This window comes from Equus quagga, chromosome 6 (assembly GCF_021613505.1).
Source record: "Equus quagga isolate Etosha38 chromosome 6, UCLA_HA_Equagga_1.0, whole genome shotgun sequence".
Lineage (NCBI taxonomy): Eukaryota > Metazoa > Chordata > Mammalia > Perissodactyla > Equidae > Equus > Equus quagga.
In genome coordinates, this window is record NC_060272.1 from 65455782 (window position 1) to 65474282 (window position 18501).

The window sequence follows — 18501 nt, forward strand, 5'->3', positions numbered from 1 at the left end:
GATTAGGAAGTCTCCATGTCTTCTTAAAATAAAACAGCGAAACAGTTGATCTCTTTCCACACCTACAATCAGAAATATGTGGTTTTCTGTTTGTTTGTATTGTTTTTTGAGAAACTGATTAATTATCCACTAGTGTACCTAGACCGTTCTTACTGTCTACATAAATGTACAGCTATGGAATGAGCTTACTGCAAATTTTACTTTGGGTTTTATCTTTCTGGCTTGAAATAGAAAAAACAAAAACAACTGTCTGACATCCTAAGATGACTGAAGTTAGGGGCAATTGTAGGTTATGTATTTGGTTAGAACACATATTGGCTTGAAATATAATTGAGTTAGCACTGATGGTTAGAAGAAAAGTGAAAAAAAACCAACATAAGTTATCTCATTTGGCTGAAGGACTAAGTTTCACATTACAAGAAAAAAACAAAAATAAAAATACACATACACAGTACACCATTGTGTAATGAACAAAAATATTTTAACTTGATATACTTATTTTCTCTAATACATTGGTTAATTAAAATAATTGAAGTCAATAATTAAAGTGATATCTTTTTAGAAGTAATGAAAGAAAAATAAAATCAAATTTTCAGGGATTCCTTCTTTAAATAGAAAAAGAAATGACATAAAAAATGATGCAATGTAAGTGAGGGACTTCTGCTTTCAGATATAATGGAGTAGCTTGTACAAACCAAATATCCCATCAAAAGAAGGCAGGAAAAAATGTCCAATAAACTATAATAGATGTGAGAGAGAGAGAATACTTGTTTAAAGGCATTTGAGAAGTACTGGGACAAGCTAGACTTGTGGGTAAAATTTCCAGAAAAGAATAAAAGGTGAGACATCATTCTGCAGTCTCTGGTAACCTCAGGACATTTGCACATTCTGCATATGAGGCAAGATGCTGGAGATCCAGGCAGAGTGCCTGGTCAGAGTGGCTACCATTAAAAGGCAGTAAAATTGACTATGTTATAGGTAGTTTCCAAGGGTTAGAAAAGTGAAAGTTAGAGATTTGTGAAACTAGAGTCTTGGTGTTAAGGAGGGAGGGGAGTGTCCAAGATATGACCTGCACAATTTGCTGCTTTTCCTCTAAAGTTATTTACTACATTTTGCAACTGCATAGAGCAAGAGGCTAAAAATGCAGATTATATTTTCCAAGTTCTGTACAATGAGGAGTAAATTTTAGTTCAGGATCAGCCATAGGGAGAGCTGGCAAACGTCCCAGGTTTTCAGAGAGAGTCCCTGGAAGACTTTGCCCCAGAAGCAGAGGCAATCCAGAGGCTGGTGGATGGAACATTGCCAACATTGCACCACAGCATTTAGACAGCTTTGCCCTGATTATATTGAAGTGATCAGCCCCTTCTATCTGCCTGAAAGGGTAGACATTCTTTGGAAGAAACAAATCACCCCAACCTCCAATGGCTAGCATGCAATCACAAATTTACGAGCTGTGCCAAGAAAAAGGTTCCAATACCACTGATTTATAAGTACACTTAGTAAAGCTTGAATGAGATCATTTCTATCATTATCAAGAGAACACTGGTACTTAAAAATAATTCTAAAACCAGTTTTACAAGAACTCTAAAGTGAAAACTCCAAAAACATTATTAAGGAAATTTAAAAACAACTAAATGAATGGAAAGGTAAATCATGTTAATTGACTTCCAGGTTCAATATTTTATTTTATTTTATTTTACTTTATTTTTTTGAGGAACATTAGCCCTGAGCTAACTACTGCCAATCCTCCTCTTTGTTTTTTTTCTGAGGAAGACTGGCCCTGAGCTAACATCCATGTCCATCTTCGTCTACTTTATACATGGGACACCTACCACAGCATGGCTTTTACCAAGTGGTGCCGTGTCCACACCGGGGATCCGAATGGGCAAACCCTGGGCCGCCGTGAAGCGGAACATGTGAACTTAACTGCTGCACCACCGGGCCGGCCCCAAGGCTCAATATTTTAAAGATATTATTTTTTCCACATTATTCTACAAATTCAAAGCTAACTCAAAATCCCAACAATACTGTATATATCTATGTATGTGTGTGTGTGCATGTGCGTGCATGTGTGTGTTTATGTAAACTGTCTAGCTGGCTAAAATTAATGTGGAACTGCAAAAGACCAAGTATAGTCAAGAAAATCTTGAAGAAGAGCAAAGCTAGAGAATTTTTACTGTTAAGTACCATGGAAAACAACATGGTGTAATTAAGACAATGCCACGTGGGTATACATAGAGACCAGTAGACTAATGTAATAAAGAGTGCAGACCCACACATCTAGGGTAATTTGGTTTGTGACAAATGTCATACCATGGTACAGTGAGGGAAATGACAATTATAAATAAATGCAAATTAATCTTGCCCCCACCATAGACCATTTGCAAAATCAATTTTAGACTGATTGCAGATCTTAACATGAAATGTAACCACATAAAACTTTAGGAAACAAACATAGAAAATATCTTTTTATTAGTGAAGTAGGAAAGACTTCTTAAACAGGACATTAAGACCACTAAATAAAATTAATCATTGGACTCTATTAAAATTAAGAACCTGAGTCTACCAAAAGATATCATAAAGAGACTGCAAAGGCAAGAATGGGGAAGATATCAATTGTTCATGTATCTGGCAAAGATCTCACTCATATCTAACCACATCAAAATCAGTAAGAAAAAGATCATTGGCTCTGCAGAAAAATGGACAAAAGACTTAAACCCACACTTTACGATGCCATCAAGGTAATAAACAGGAAATATGCTTAAGGAATTGATTTATATTGGGGAAATTCAAATCAAAACCACAATTACTACTACTATGCACCTACCAGAGTGACTAAAATGAAAAAGATAGATAATAGCAAATGTTGGCAAAGATGTAGAGCAACCAGCACTCTCAGACGCTAGTGAAGAATGAATTGGCAACCACTGTTGAAAAGTGTTTAATAGTATCTAATACAACTACAGTATGTATACCCAGAGACTCAGCCACTTCTCTCCTATGTATATCCAAACATAAGTATGGATATGTGTTTGTCAATAGAATGTACAAGGATATTCATAGCAGTATTAATAATAGTAGCCAATGTTGGAAACACAAAACTAAATTTGAAAATATTACTGCTTATAAAAAATGGTAAATCTCAAAAATACAGTTTTGAATGAAAGAACACAGGTACAAATAAGTATATGTTACATGATTCTGTTAATGAAAATGTCATGAAGAAGTAAGACACGTCTATAGAGTAAGACATCAGAATAGTGGTTACCTGATGTTAGGAAATAGTGATTGAGAAGTAGGCTTTTTGGATATTGCTCACGGTTTCTTTCTTACATTGGTGCTGATCACTGGATTCACATGTTTGTAAAAATCAAGTTGTACACTTTTGAATTGTGCAATTCTGGCATGTATATTCTAGTTCAATAAAAAACATTTAAACAATAAGATGGAAAAACCAACAAAAAATGGATTTGACCTCTTTTGTCAAAATATCTTAGCAAGAGAAAGGTCATTTCTACTTCAAAAAAAGGATTTATATTCAGAATATTGTGGTAATATATACAGGCAATTTATTCATAGTGAAAAGACCAGAGTGTTCTTTGGCATGTACATATCCTAAAACTGGGCCCACCTGCATATTTGATAATGAGGTTTGTTTGTTTTCTATGTGTTTATATAATGGTTTTTAATTTCCTCATTCATTTCCCCATAGGACTTTGTTCCTTTGTCTCGTGAAAAGGCATGCGTTTGTAAGTCTGCAGTAAAGTATAGCTGATTGTAATGACTAGAACCTTGTAAGCATCTGTTAGGGCAGAATGACTTGCTTTTAAAGCAGGCTCACCCTGCCTACTGGGCTCCTGCAGATGTCACATACATAGGGACTGTGAATAACTGGATGATTTCAAACAGTTCTTTTCGATGTGGATGATACATTGCCTAATGCCTTCTTTTAGTCGTCATTTTTTTAAAAATAATTTTATGCACAGTGACTTCACTAGTGTATATTATTTAATTTACAAGAACATAAAAATGAATTATTTTAATAGCACAAAAGTAAGAGCAAGACTACTACTTCAGATACTCAATTCTCTAGTGTACATTTTTGGAGCACTTTCAAAGTTGTCATTCTACAGAGAAATCGCCATCCTTTCAATCTCATTGCCACCAGAATTGAACTTTAGGGCATTATCAGAAAATATCAAGTAGTATTGGAAGATTTTTAAGTGTGAGTAAATGACATGATTAGAGCTGAGGATGTCTAACCTGGCAGTAGACTGTAGGCTGGATTAGAGAAAACAGTGCCTGGAAGAGAGAGGATTAAACAAGATATAAACAGTAGAACCTAAACAAGAAGTCACTACGACTTAGACTAGGCTGGTGGAGGTAAAAATGAAAAGTAATGGTGCAATACAATCAGCAAATACGAAAACAGATGTTGGGAACCAGGCAGAGGATCCATCTGAGGTTTTGTGCCTAGCTAACTGGGGGAGCTGAGGGTCTTCAATTTACAATCATATGCCCTGTGTAGATTTGGAATCTACTTGGAGACTTCCATTCTTTTATTAACTCACACATTAAATGCACCTCAGCACTGCTAACCTTCTAATATTTGATCTTCGGCCCCAAGATACTCGAGGTGCCTCTCTATAAAGGCTTAATCAGGGTGAGGCAAGGGGAAGGAGCCAGAGTCTTCTACTAAAGCAATGTCCAAGGCTCAAGAGAGAGGGATAAAGGAAAAAGAAGGTTGAAGTTGGAACAGTTCAGTTTGCGACAATGCATGGCCTTTCCTCTTCTCATCTCTGAACTTGTAATGGCACAGGGGAGGGAGTGCCAGCTGGAGCGGGAGCCCCCACCCAGGCAAGTCCTTGTCCTTAAAAAGGGAACATTGACTGTGTTGACTGGTGCCCTTCTCCCAGCTCTTTGGCAACTTAGTGGAGATGTACGGAGCACAGAAAGAATGCTTGAGGAAGGATGTGCTGAAACAATGAGGACATTACACTTCTCTCCCAAATCCTTTCTCTCTCCTTTTGACAAACCAAAATTTCAGGCTATAATAACATGCTATAAATTCTTTTATATTGAATCTGACATTTGACATTGAAGGGCTTAAAAACATGTAATTCAGAGAAGGAATATCTGTGACCTTCAAAATCTGAACATGTGCCTGTGATAAGTAAAATATGATCCCAGATGCCAGGCCAAATTATATTATTAATTAAGCATTGAATGGAAGGATATTTTAATGGATAGAATCAAAACTGATTTCTGTAGCAATGAAAGTTCAGTAAAATTGTGATGCTGAGGGAGTGAAGGCAGAGTCTTAGGAATTATATTCACTCTGCACCAAACAGTATTATTAGGAACACTGTGAAATTCCCAGCAGTGATTTTATCAATAAGTGTGGTTTTTACGTGATGGTGCAGACCAAGGCCATGTCCAGACAGCCCGCTGAGAGATGACCCATTTTATAGCGAGGAACAGATACTTCGGGCAGGGAGTGCGCCAGCTGGACAACGTAAATCAGTCCCTTAGCCTTAGAGATTGTGATGGCAGAGGCAGCTCTGGGTTGGCCTGCAGCCATTCGTTGCAAAGCAAATATTGCTTGTTTGCAGGATGGCTTCCTCATTTCCCTGTGTCAGGCTCTTGACAGGAAGATTTGTAAGTATGTACTGTTTGGCTGTTACATGCAAACTCACCAACTTCCTTATTTGCCTGTGGTTAGGAACCCCAAAGTGATTAGCCTGATGCGAGAAAAAAACTATGGCCTCTTTGTACTAAGCTGGCTACTCAAAGACAGTCTAAATATTAATAAAAAGTGACCAAAGTAAAATTCCACAAATCCTGTTCATTGATAGACATTATAACACAAACTGGGAGAATGTACGAGTGTGTGTTTGTATGCGTGTATGTCTAATAACGTTTTAGCAGGCAGAGTATAAAGAACTCCTAAAAATCAATAAATAAAACAAAATGTAAAACAGCCCAATAGAAAAATAGGCCAAAAGCATGACACAAAAAGAGACACATAAGGCCAATTTATAGCTGCTGAAAATCAGTATTAACCTAGGATATATAAATTAAAACGAAAATGATAAACAGTTTTATACACTCTAACTTTTCAAAATTAAGAAGTCAAATAATATAACCATTATTTTATACATTTCATATACATAATGAAAATGTAAACCCCTACAGCCATTTTGGAAAATAATCTGGCAGCATCTCATAAAGCAAAATATATGCAGACACATTTCCCAGCAATCCCATTCATAGAGCTATCCTGAAACCTTTGCCTGCTGCACCATGTACAAACACATGTTCTCATCAATACAGTTTTTACTAGGAAAAAACTCTAGAAACCATCCACATTCATAAGTTGTGCTATATTAACACAATAAAACACTACACCGCAGAGAAATTAATGAATTACACTTGCACAGAGCAACAGGAATGGATCTTGGAAGCATAAGTTTGAGTGAAAGCAACAAGTTTTGTATTACAAAACTGCCTGTAGTATATCATCTTCCATTAACCAATTTACAAGAAAAACTAAGCAACTTATTGTTTTGAAAAACATACGTATGATAAAATATAGAGGGAAGTAGAGAGAGAGAAAAATCAGCAATAGGTAATACACGTTATTGACTATATTTTAGTCCTTGTACTGGGTGGAGGTTAATGGTTATTACATCATTTTACTCTGTCAGTCATATTTATATTACTTCTATCTATTTGTGTTTATCCAGTACATTGAAATTTGATAAAGCAAAAATAGAGAAATTTAAACTGCTATACACAACTATTGTTTTCTTAGTACTGGGACAATATCAGCTTCTTTCATTAGACAGTTCACTTCGCATCCTGTATGAGAAAGAGGATACTCCATATCATTTGTCACAGACATATTTTGCATTTTCTTACGATTTTCTATTAAGCAAATCAAATAAGAAAGCTTTCACTGTAGGGATTAGAGTTCATTACATATGACAATATGTTGAATAATATGTTGCAAAATAAGCAGTTTAATGTTGGGCAAAGTAAAAGATAATTGGTTATTTCTCCCTTCGTAGACAATCCTATAGAGCATGGAGGGCATATCTGAGTGTGTTGTCTTCAGAGAGGAAAGAAACACATTTTTGTGAATATGAAGTCTATGTTTACACATAGATTTTATAAACTTAAAGAATATATTTTTAAGCGTCAAAATTGAAAATTCCTCATAGTCATGCATATTTTCAGACTCTTTTTTTATAGTCTCATAAAAGATTAATGGAAGACCTATTTTATGCACTTCAATAATCCTTTGAATGGAAACTGGCTTTTGTGACATTGCTGGCTCTTCAATCACATATTCATACCATTTACAAATGGATTTATTTTTCTTGGGAAATTGTAAGTTGCCACTTTCATATAAGAATATGTATATATTCCAAAATAGTTAGCCAGATGTATCTTAATTACATCATAGCTTTAACTAATTAAAGAATATTACTCTGCCAGTTTTAGGTAAAGTTTAACCGTTCTGTTGAACTGGGGTATAAAGGTCCTATCTGTGGCTAATGGAGCTGACATGATTTGAAAAGGATGAAGTTCAGCACCACACAAAACTTTCCTAGTGATCTGTATGACAAGACTACAGTGTGAGAATTAGAGTGTCTTAGAGATGAAAAAGGGCTTGCAGGCAAAATCCAGGTAATCCATCCAAGCAAGAGATTCTGTCTGCAACATTCCAGAAAAGTTAATTCATTTAGCAAACTAAATTAATATCTTTTGTTCAGTTCAAACATCTTTTTCTTAAATATAGTATAATCATATATAAACTAAGTAACTAAAATTAGAAATATATTAAATTAAATTTGCCTATCAAGTATTACTTTGATTTTAGTGTTATTCACCATAAGATAAAATTCAATTATGGTAGAACGCATACACAAAGAATTTGACATTCTTTCTCTGGAATCCCTGTGCCGCATGGCAACTAATCATCAGTTACAAATGATGCATAGTTTAGTGACCCATCGGAAAAAGCATTGCTTCTATACAACCGAACTAGATGCTAGTAGTTTTCCTCTTCTTGTTTTATTCATTTTCATATGTTTTCATATATGTTCATCGTGCACTATTAGGGGTAATGGGAAAGATCTTCCTGATTAAAAAATCAAAATAAAACTTATCTTACAACCAACTAGAAGATGGGCTTTAAACTATAGGCAGGCACAAAAAATGTAAACAGAATTGCCTGATAAAATTATATTGGAAATAAGACTAAAGTATAATGAAATAATCTTTTACCAGATATTAATATTGGATACTTGACCCTCTAATGCAGGGCAAACACTCGGTACCTAGGACAGACTAAAACCAAAACTAACGCGGTAATTAAATAACTAAGTCAATGTCTATTATTGTTCTTGTTGCATTTTTGCTTTTGAAAACAGAAGAGGGAAAGTTGGACTTAGAATTCTGGACAAGGGGCCGGCCTGGTGGCTCAGCAGTTAAATGCGCATGTTCTGCTACATGGCACTGCTTGTCAAGCCATGCTGGGGTAGGCGTCCCACATACAAAGTAGAGGAATATGGGCACGGATGTTAGCTCAAGGCCAGTCTTCCTCAGCAAAAACAGGAGGATTGGCAGCAGATGTTAGCTCAGGGCTAATCTTCCTCAAAAAAAAAAAAAAAGAATTTTGGGGCAGAATAGGAAGGTGCGCTTGAATAAAAGCAAGAATTAAGAAGGATGCTGCTGAGCACAAACTTAGCAAATCTGCATCGCGAGACAGATAAACCCACAGATGGAGTGGTCATACCCCACAGTGCACTAAACCAGCAATTCCAGTATAAGGAGTCTGTGCTGTTATTGTCATAAATTATTGATAATCCATTATTGCAACCTCAAAATCACTTTCCAAGACTGATTCTCAAACCTTTCAACAGATACTGTTTGGAATCATACAAATAGGAAAAGAAAAAGGATAAGCGTGTGTGTGTGATGTATATACAATTGAAGGAAACTAATATCCATCACAGAAGAAATTTTTAAGTAATTTGTATTAATTTTATACACTAGAATAAAATGTATCTATTAAAAATAGCTACATTATATTACACCTGTTGACCTGAAAAAAAGCCCATGATGCATTAAAGGAAAACATAGTATTTCAATTAATCCAATAAAAGTGATTGGATGAAAAGAATGTGTGTGGGTGTGAGAGAGAGATTAAATGTATTTATATTTGAAAAAGCAATATAAAAATGTTTGTCCCAAATTTTTATTCAAAAACTTGCCCCAATTTTTTATTCAAAAAATAAACATATATAGAATGTCCCACAGTGTGTCTTGCAAGAAGAATATAAAAATGAGTGTATTGTGATATTCTTCCCTTTAGGTTCTAGTTGCAGAGATGTTCTTCTAAGTATTCAGCAAAACAGGTTTAAACAATGTAATGTGTACTCCTCTAGTTGCACATAATTTAAAATTCAAAATGCTCCAGAGCTGATTAATTACATATAAATTATATTTTTCTTTGTGTGTAGCTCAATGGGTAATTATACTTAATTACGTTGAGGGAGAATAGGAGTTGCATGTCAGAGAATAGGAGTTCCTAATATTCGAAATTAAGAATTTTAAAAGGTTTCAAAAATAATTTTAAAAACAGTATTTGACTTGTAAAGATTCCTAATTAGCGAGAAAATTTTGCATTGGCTCTGTCCACATTTAATAATAATGTACATCTGCTCTTTAATTTGATTTCTTCTGAATGTTTTTATGTTAGAAAAACAGAGGAATCTGTTATTATAAATGAATCCACTTAACTTTTTCCGGCCACTCCTACACCCAGAGAATAATCCTGTGTATAGACTGTGCATAGGCAATTATCTCAATGATTATCCTTTTAATTTTTTTATTTAACTGTGAGTATCCATTTCTTTTAGGCCATATATGATTCATTCCCTAATATTTTCCAGTTCTATAGACAAGTTTTGTTTAGAGGTTTTAAACTTTTGTGACACTTTGCAGTCAATTTCAGGATAAATTGAGTTTCTTTCCCTTCCTGTGAGATAAAGGATTAGCTTTCCTGCTTCAGTGACAGAGCTCTAGAAGAGTGTGAAGTAACCGCTATTTACCACGAAAGCGCTCACCTGCAACTTAACTTTGGCTTCAGCAGCAAACATATATGAGTTAATTTGGTGGTGATGTGATGGGTGTGAAATAGATGGGAGACAGTTATTTTCACCTGTAGAAAATTCTTGATGAATACCTAAATATATTTTGGACCTTGAATTAAACTGTTAATCCTGAATTAGAGGAAGCCACCTCATTATACAATTAGTATTTTCTCTCAAATTGCCAGTTATTATACAAATGCATCTTTTCCATTGAAGCTTTTCACATGCAGGGTTGAACAGGGTAATATCTACCTCATTATCCCATTGTCTTTATAAACTATATGCAGGCTGCTACCTAGGAAACCTGAGTGTAGGAGGAGCTGTTCTGAGAGATTGCACATGGCTCCAGTTGCCAAGGAAACTCGTGCCTTTTTTCCTGCAAATGTGCAAAGCAGTTTCCTTATTAGGAATTGGGTTAACGGTGTTCTCAAAGGAAAAGCTGAGTGAGGAAGGTAGTAAGTTCTTTTCATACATACGAACTGAATTGTAAACTCTGTAAAAATGGTGATGAATTGTTTTCAGCATGTAGGTTTCAGTGATAAAAGCAAAGTCTTGTGGATTGTCACACGTGGTTTTTATCTGACATAATCAGAAACATTAGAAAGTGGGAAGTCTTGCTTTTAAATGAAAACTAGACCATAGGAGTATGGAGAAAATGAGTTTTTTCTGAATAATAAACGGCAGATACTGACCATGTATGATACCTATTCAATCCATATGAGTGTTGAATACGTACTTTTTAAATGACACTGCATAAAAATATTTTCCCTTAAATACTTTTATATGTAGCAATTCTAATTAATTCTTTGTTTAGCCCCTTTTTTATTACATCACTCTGTTATTATTGTGCTAAAATCACATATTTCATATTCTACTAACAATCCATTTTTTATGCTGTTGGAGTAATTAAAATACTCTAAAATATAAAATCCCAAGTCAAATATAATAAATATGACATCAGCAGGACCTATCACAATTTGTTGTCATTTATTAAGCTGTCACCTATCACCTATATAAAACAACTTTGGTCAAAATTTTGTAATAATATTCTTCAAAAGACCATAAAAAAGTATGGACTATGGGAAAACAAAAGCTCAAAAAACAAGGCTCTTTGCATACTTAGCAAGGAGGCTATTTCTTGAAAATATTAGCCATGCTCTCTATGTTAAGATATTAATATTGAGTCCTTAGGCATCCAACCTAAATGCAGAGGGTTATATGTAAGCATTTTATTGAAAAAATAAATGGTCAAGTTTAACTTTCTTCCTCTTGGGATATAATTCATGAAGAACTATAATTCTTTGAGCGTCCTATCGAGCAGCCAAGGTGTGTGAGAGTAGGCACCTTTGTGTATTGCTGATAGAGAATGTATCTTAACAGCCTGCATAGAACACAATTGGGAAAAATATCTTAAGTGCCTTAAAATGTTATTAGTTTTCACTGGACTCAGTAATATTATTTTAAAGCAACTTTCTAAACAACTATGTATACAAGAATACTAATCACATTTTTTTATTTAAAAAAAATCTAAATTCCAACACTAGATATTGATAAAGTTATGCTAACAATATATAATAGACACTGAGCTGATTTCAGCCATTAAAAATAAACATAGTGAGAAAAATACACAATCACATGGAAAATATTCGTTATAGAATAAGTGAAAAATAAAAGATATGAAAAATTTGGCACAGGAAAATACTGGAAGTATATACCCCAAAGTGTTGAGTAGTTTTGTGTGTCACTTTTCCTTTACGTTTTTCTACTTCTGCCAAGTTGTTTGCATTGAACATTTATGACTTCTGTGTTTAGAAAATGTTTTAAAGTGTTATAAAGGCCAACATTTATGAAGAGTTTAAATAACATAGAGAAATACTTACAATATAATGTCAATAAAGAAAAGCAGGTTAGCATGGTGTATAGGCACAAACATCACAAGGACGACAGCCCCATTGTGGGGCCCCATCCTGGAACTGCTGAGCAGCCTGTTCTCAGCCACTGCTCAGAGAGAAGTGGGGCTGCCTGCAGGAAGAAGACACAGCTGTTAACACCAGCTAAGGAACTGTGGGCAGAGGCACCTACAGGGAGTTGATAAGACTGAGGCATTGGACGTATAGAACGCAGAATAAAAGAACCAAACTCCTGAAGCCTCCAGTTTGGAGTAAGATGCTTCTAAATGAGAAGACCCAAATCCTGTCAGGTGAGAATTTCTAGAAAAGGGATATTCGTGTGGAAAATTCAAGTGATAGGAAGGCAGGCTTATGCTTAAGAACTTGGGGAACTGTTGTGTCATTTGTTCTAATTTCATGGTTTTTTTATTTTTACATTTTTGTGATTTATGTAAAAACAAATGCATTTCACTAAGATCTAAAAACTCCTAAGTATTTTCCTAATGAAAGCAGCATTAAAATATGAGATTTGGGGATAGGACTAGAGTTTGAGAATCTGTAACTAGCAAGCAGGCTAATTGCTATGTGAGTCCTAAATAGCCTTATATACTTTGTAATACAGGAGTCCTAAATGGTTTCACACAAATGCTGCAACTGTAAGACATGTATTTGGAATATGAGGTGCTGTGTTTATGAAATACCCCTCTCCAAAGATGCTGGCAAAAGACATATGCCCTTGGATGAAAGCATCTACCAAAAATTATAGCCTAGCTGATAGAACAGATGAGAACAACGTTGAGCAGAACCCCAAGTGAAAGATCCTTTCAGAGATGAATTCAATGGCAGATACTACATAAAATTACAAATCTTTGTTTTTGGAGTCTATAGATTTAAATACCAACATATAATTATGGAAAAATTAGTGACTCCAACTTCAGATGTGCAACCCACTGATTTCAGTGAATGCTGAAAGCAATAACAATCCACCCATCATTATTTTTGAAAGGTTCCAAAACAAGCAAAGGGGGTGAATACAATATTTATTCTAAGGTATATCTGTGGATATCTACCTGCCAGAGACACCTACCTAATAAAAGTCACTCAGCAAGGAAGACATGAATAAAAAGCATTGAGAAAAATTAGCAGTCACTCCATCATGGGAGGAACTGAAAAGGGATTGCTCAATTCACCTGGACCGATGAAGGTATCTCAGTGGATCTCACAAGCTGGAAGAAATACATTTCTCATGTAAAGTAGAGGACACAGTTTGAAACAAACTCTAATTCCCAGCTTGACGATAATGTTCCCGGACACTCTTGCACTGAAACCATTGGGGAAGCTTGTAGAGCTCTTATGCAAGTTTCTAACAAAACAAGGAGAACAAGTTGGATGCCTAGGAGGAAACTAAAGCTAAGAACCAGCTCTCTGGAGCAGAAAAGCCTGGCCTGTAACACTTGCCAATGTCAGTAGTGTAAATTCTTCTGCCACAGCCAGTTTTATGCTATCAATAAGACATAGTTGAATGTCAAGAGAGGAAGGAATGTGCATAGTTGGCTCTTGCCAAGAGGTAAGAGCCAGCCCCGCCCTACCGCTGAGAGCCATTTGTCCTTGCAGCTCTTAATGAAGGCACTAGTAAAAAAATTTTTTAAAAACACCACAAAATAAAGTCCACGCAGCTGGTGTGACTCATAGTTTTATGTTAGAATGCTCCTCTTTTAAGCAGTATAAGAAGAATAAATTGAAAGTCTTCACCTAAATAGGAAGTAAGGAGTTTCCTAGACCTTCGTATTCTCAGATTTCCAGTAACCTAGACCCAGTGAAAACACATGGATAATACAGAGGAGTCACTAATGTCTGCAAACAATTTGAGAAGTATGGTAGTTGTAAAATCATACACACTATCAGTAAGAAAAAGAGAGAGGTGATTAAAGCAGCCCCAGGAAAAAGTTTCCAACTTTTTTCATGTCTTTTAGTGAGAAAACATTGTGAGTGCTGCCACAGCGCCAGCTGGGTGACCTCACATGCGTTTCGCTTTACAGTTGTTTGAGGTACTTGTCTAATACTGTTCCACGTTTACGTCCATTCTTCTGAAAATTCAACTGGATAATCCAAAGAAGTTTCCTATAAAGGGAAAAGTCATACAAAATAAAATGAATTATCTGGTACACTCAGTTAAAATGTACTCTAAAAAGGACTGTATAAACACATAAAAAACAAATCCCATGAGAAAGTTCAAATATTATCGTGAAGATTGGGATAGACTGATCTGACATGGAAAAGGCTGAAAATAGCAGAACTCAAGCTCCAAGAGTTTTCTTTAGTAATAGTGCCAGGTTTAAACACTAAAACCAGGAAATTTTGTTGTCTTAAAAACTATACTGATTTGGGGATAAACTTTTCAGAGATGGAAAGATTTAAGGAAGAAAGAAAAGGAAGAGAGAGGTATATTTGTGACTGTCACATGGAGAAAAGTAGAAGTGTAGCACATAGTGAAAACTTTCCAGTTGAAATCCTTTTAAACAAACTTAAAAGGTTGAATACTTGTGCTAATCTCTGTCTAGAATTTACATCAGGTTTACTCGACCATGGCACTATTGGCATTTTAGATCAGATAATTCCTTGTTGTAGAGGACAGTTCTGTGCATTTTAAGATGCTTACCAGCATCCCAAACCTCCACCCACTCTATATCAGTAACATCTCTCCCCCATCCCAATAAATGACAATTAAAATTGTCTCCAGACATTGGTAAATGTCCCTTAATGGGCAAAATCGCCCCTAAATGAGAACCATTGACTTGTATCTAATTGAAAGGACTTTTATTCACTTGTGTTTGTCTGAAAACATTATTTTATGAGAATGTAACAGACTAGTAGACATTCAGTTTGGCCATAATGATTTCTCTAGAAATTTTGTTGTGAGTTAAGCCAACATTTACATAGCACTTTCTCTGTGTCAGCCACTACTGTAAACACTTTATATAGATAAATTGTTTAATCCTCACAATAACCCCATTTCGAACATGAAAAAACTGAAGATGAGAAGTTAAGTTGCTCATGATCACGCAGCTAATAATTGGTAGAGATGAGAGTGGTACCACACATTGCGGTTCTAGAGTTCTTGTGTTCACGCAATATACACAGATAGAAAACGTCCATGAAATCAACTAATCTGTGAAATCTATGCCTTCTCATGTAAAAATATTAGAATGATTCAGTTACTCTGAGCCCTGGTGATCTTTTGCCTAGATAGTTGCAATAGATCTCCTAAATGGTCTCCTGCTTCTACCCTTCATCTTCCTCTGTAGTCTCTTCTCCACAGGACAGGGAAGCAACCCTTTAAAAACATAAGTCAAGTTAGATCACTTCGTCTCTCAAATGGCTTTGCAATGGCTGCCCATGTCCCTCAGTGCACAAACCCAATTCCTTACCATGACTCTGTGGTCCTATGTAATCTAGAGTGTCATCTATCTATGTCTTAGAGCCATCTCTCTTAATTTGTTGTGCAGTACACCAAGTCTCTTGTTGATGCATTACCCTGCCTTCGTGCCTTGGCTCTCACCACTCTGTCTGCCTGCAAGAGACTCACCACTCACCTCTTTCAAGCCTCTGTTCAAAAATCGCCTTCTCAGGGAGCCTGCCCTGGCCAATCTATGTGCAGCACACAGGCATCACTTCAGCTCTCTCTCATGCCCTTTCAATGCACTATCATTCTTCATAGCACTTCTACGCATCTGAACCACTATACATTTATTCATTTTTATGCTTTTTGCCAGTTTCATCCTATACAGTGTAAGTCCTGTGAAAGTAGATCGCCTGCTTTGTTCACTGCTGTATCTCCAAAACTTAGAACACTGCCCAGAAAAAAAGTAATTGGTCCATAAATATTGTTGAGTGAATGTAGAATGTAAAAGTGAGATGATGGCACTAAGCTGAGAAAAAGGCCCTCACTTCCCTAAGCGATAGAGTGTCTGATCAACCTGATGGTACAATAATAGTGTGTTTTTAACTTAGCAAAAATAGATTTAACAGTGTTTCATGACACTCAACTGGACAACTTAGAAACGTTAGTCCTAATGGTGGATTTATACGTAGTTTAATTACCTGTGAATATTAATCTCAGTCCTTTCTAAACTATCAGAGACTTCTTGCTCCTAGGCTATGTCATGTAAACACATTCTATTCCAACTTATTTTTTTCAGCAAATACTATGTATACTCTCAAATTTTAAGACCTTGCAAAACAAAAGAGGGATAGAAAATATGTTGGATGAAGTCAGCCAGAACCAAATATATTTTAAAAATTCTTCACATCATTTAATTAAGTAAACATTTAACATCCCCAGAATAAAAATAGCCCCTAAAAGTGAGAAAAAGAAATATGCTAAATTTATTATTAGGAAACTCAGAATTTAAAAATAAATTTAAAGATATTAATCTTGATAAGTAATCAGGGAAATACAAGTTGTGACATGCAATGATAATTTTCATTTTTTGTCACTTTAGCAATAGTTGAAAAATTCATAATTTTCAGTGCTTACTGGGAAAGGTATACTCTCACCTACTATGGACAGAAGTGTAAATTGGTACAATTTATTTGAAATGAAGTTTGATGGTGTTTATAAACATTGAAAATGTGTATATACTTTGAGCAATTTGCTTGAGGTTCCTCAGTATCTGGATAGAGTTTTTAATTTGCAGACGCCCAGGACCACACCTGCACAAAAGCTTCAGTGAAGCAGATGCCTTTTCTCCAAATTTTTTAACAACACTATTAAACCTTGGTCAGTCTGATACTCCTGCCCAGGACTTTGATCTCTGAGAGAATTGACACGGTGTAGGGACAGGGAGGGGTCATTTTGGTGGCAGTGGTGGGATTAAGGGCCCAGTGCTGAGGTGAGGATTGTTCACTGCCAGCGAGCCCTGATCTTTGCAATATTTTATGTTCAGAAAAATAATGAAATGCATATCATTTAAGTCTCAACAGATGCACAAGCCCATGATGAGACATTGGCTACTCTGCCTTCCTAGTTTTCTGACTTTTTCTGAGTTTTGTTCTCTAAGATTTCTGATGATGCTCTGAACCACACAGTCGTCTTATAGCAAAGTACTTTTCTGCCTAAGCTAACTAAATTGGTTCCACTATTGGTATCGACAACCATGACTAGGACAATGGACCTCCTTTTGCACCATCAATCTTACTTCTACTGATCTAGTATATAAAGATACTTGAACAAGTGTGAAGAAACCTAAATATGAGGGAGTAGCTTATGATCACATAGCTAATAATATATTTGCCTTTGTCTGGCTTGTTCCTCTTAGTATAATGCCCTCTAGATCCTTCCATATTATCATAATGGCAGAATTTTCTTATATTTTTAAGGCTGAATAATATTCCATTGTATACACAGGCATACTTGGGAGATATTGCAAGTTCAGTTCCAGAACACCATAATAAAGCAAATATTGCGATAAAGCAAGTCACACAAATTTTGGCGTTTCTTAGTATACATAAAAGTTATGTTTACACTATACTGTAGTCTATTAAGTGTGCAATAGAATTATGTCTAAAAAAATGAGCATACATACCTTAGTTAAAAAATACCTTATTTCTAACCATCATCTATGCCTTCAGTGAGGTGCAATCTTTTTGCTGGTGGAGGGTCTTGCCTCAGTGCTGATGACACTGACTGATCAGAATGGTGGCTGTTGAGGGATAGGGTGGTTGTGGCAATTTCTTAAAATAGCACAACAATAAATTTTGCCACATCAATTGATTTTTCCTTTCATGAATGATTTCTCTGCAGCATGTGATGCTGTTTGATAGCATTTTACCCAAAGTAGAACTTCTCTCAAAACTGAAGTCAATCCTCTCAAAACCTACTGCTGCTTTATCAACTAAGTTTATACAATATTCTAAATCCTTTGTTGTCCTTTCAACAATATTTACAGCATCTTCCCCAGGCATAGATGCCAGGTTCCATCTCAAGAAACCACTTTCTTTGCTCATCCATAAGAAGCAACTCCTTATCTGTTAAAGTGTTATCATGGTAGATGGTAGCAATTCAGTCACCTCTTGAGGTTTCTCTTCTAATTCTAATTCTCTTGCCACTTCCACCACATTTGCACTCAAGTCCTCCACTGGAGTCTTGAACAGCTTAAAGTCATCCATAATGGTTGGAACCACCTTCTTCCAAACTCCTGTTAATGTTGACATTTTGACCTCTTCCCACAAATCACAAATATTCTTAATGGCATCTAGAATAGTATATCCTTTCCTGATGATTTTCAATATATTTTGCCCAGATCCATCAGAGGAATCACTGTCGATGGCAGCTATAGCCTTATGAAATGTATTTTTTAAATAATAAGGCTTAAAAATCAAAATTATTCCTTGCTCCATGAGCTGCAGAATGGATGTTGTGTCATCAGGCATGAAACAACATTAATTAA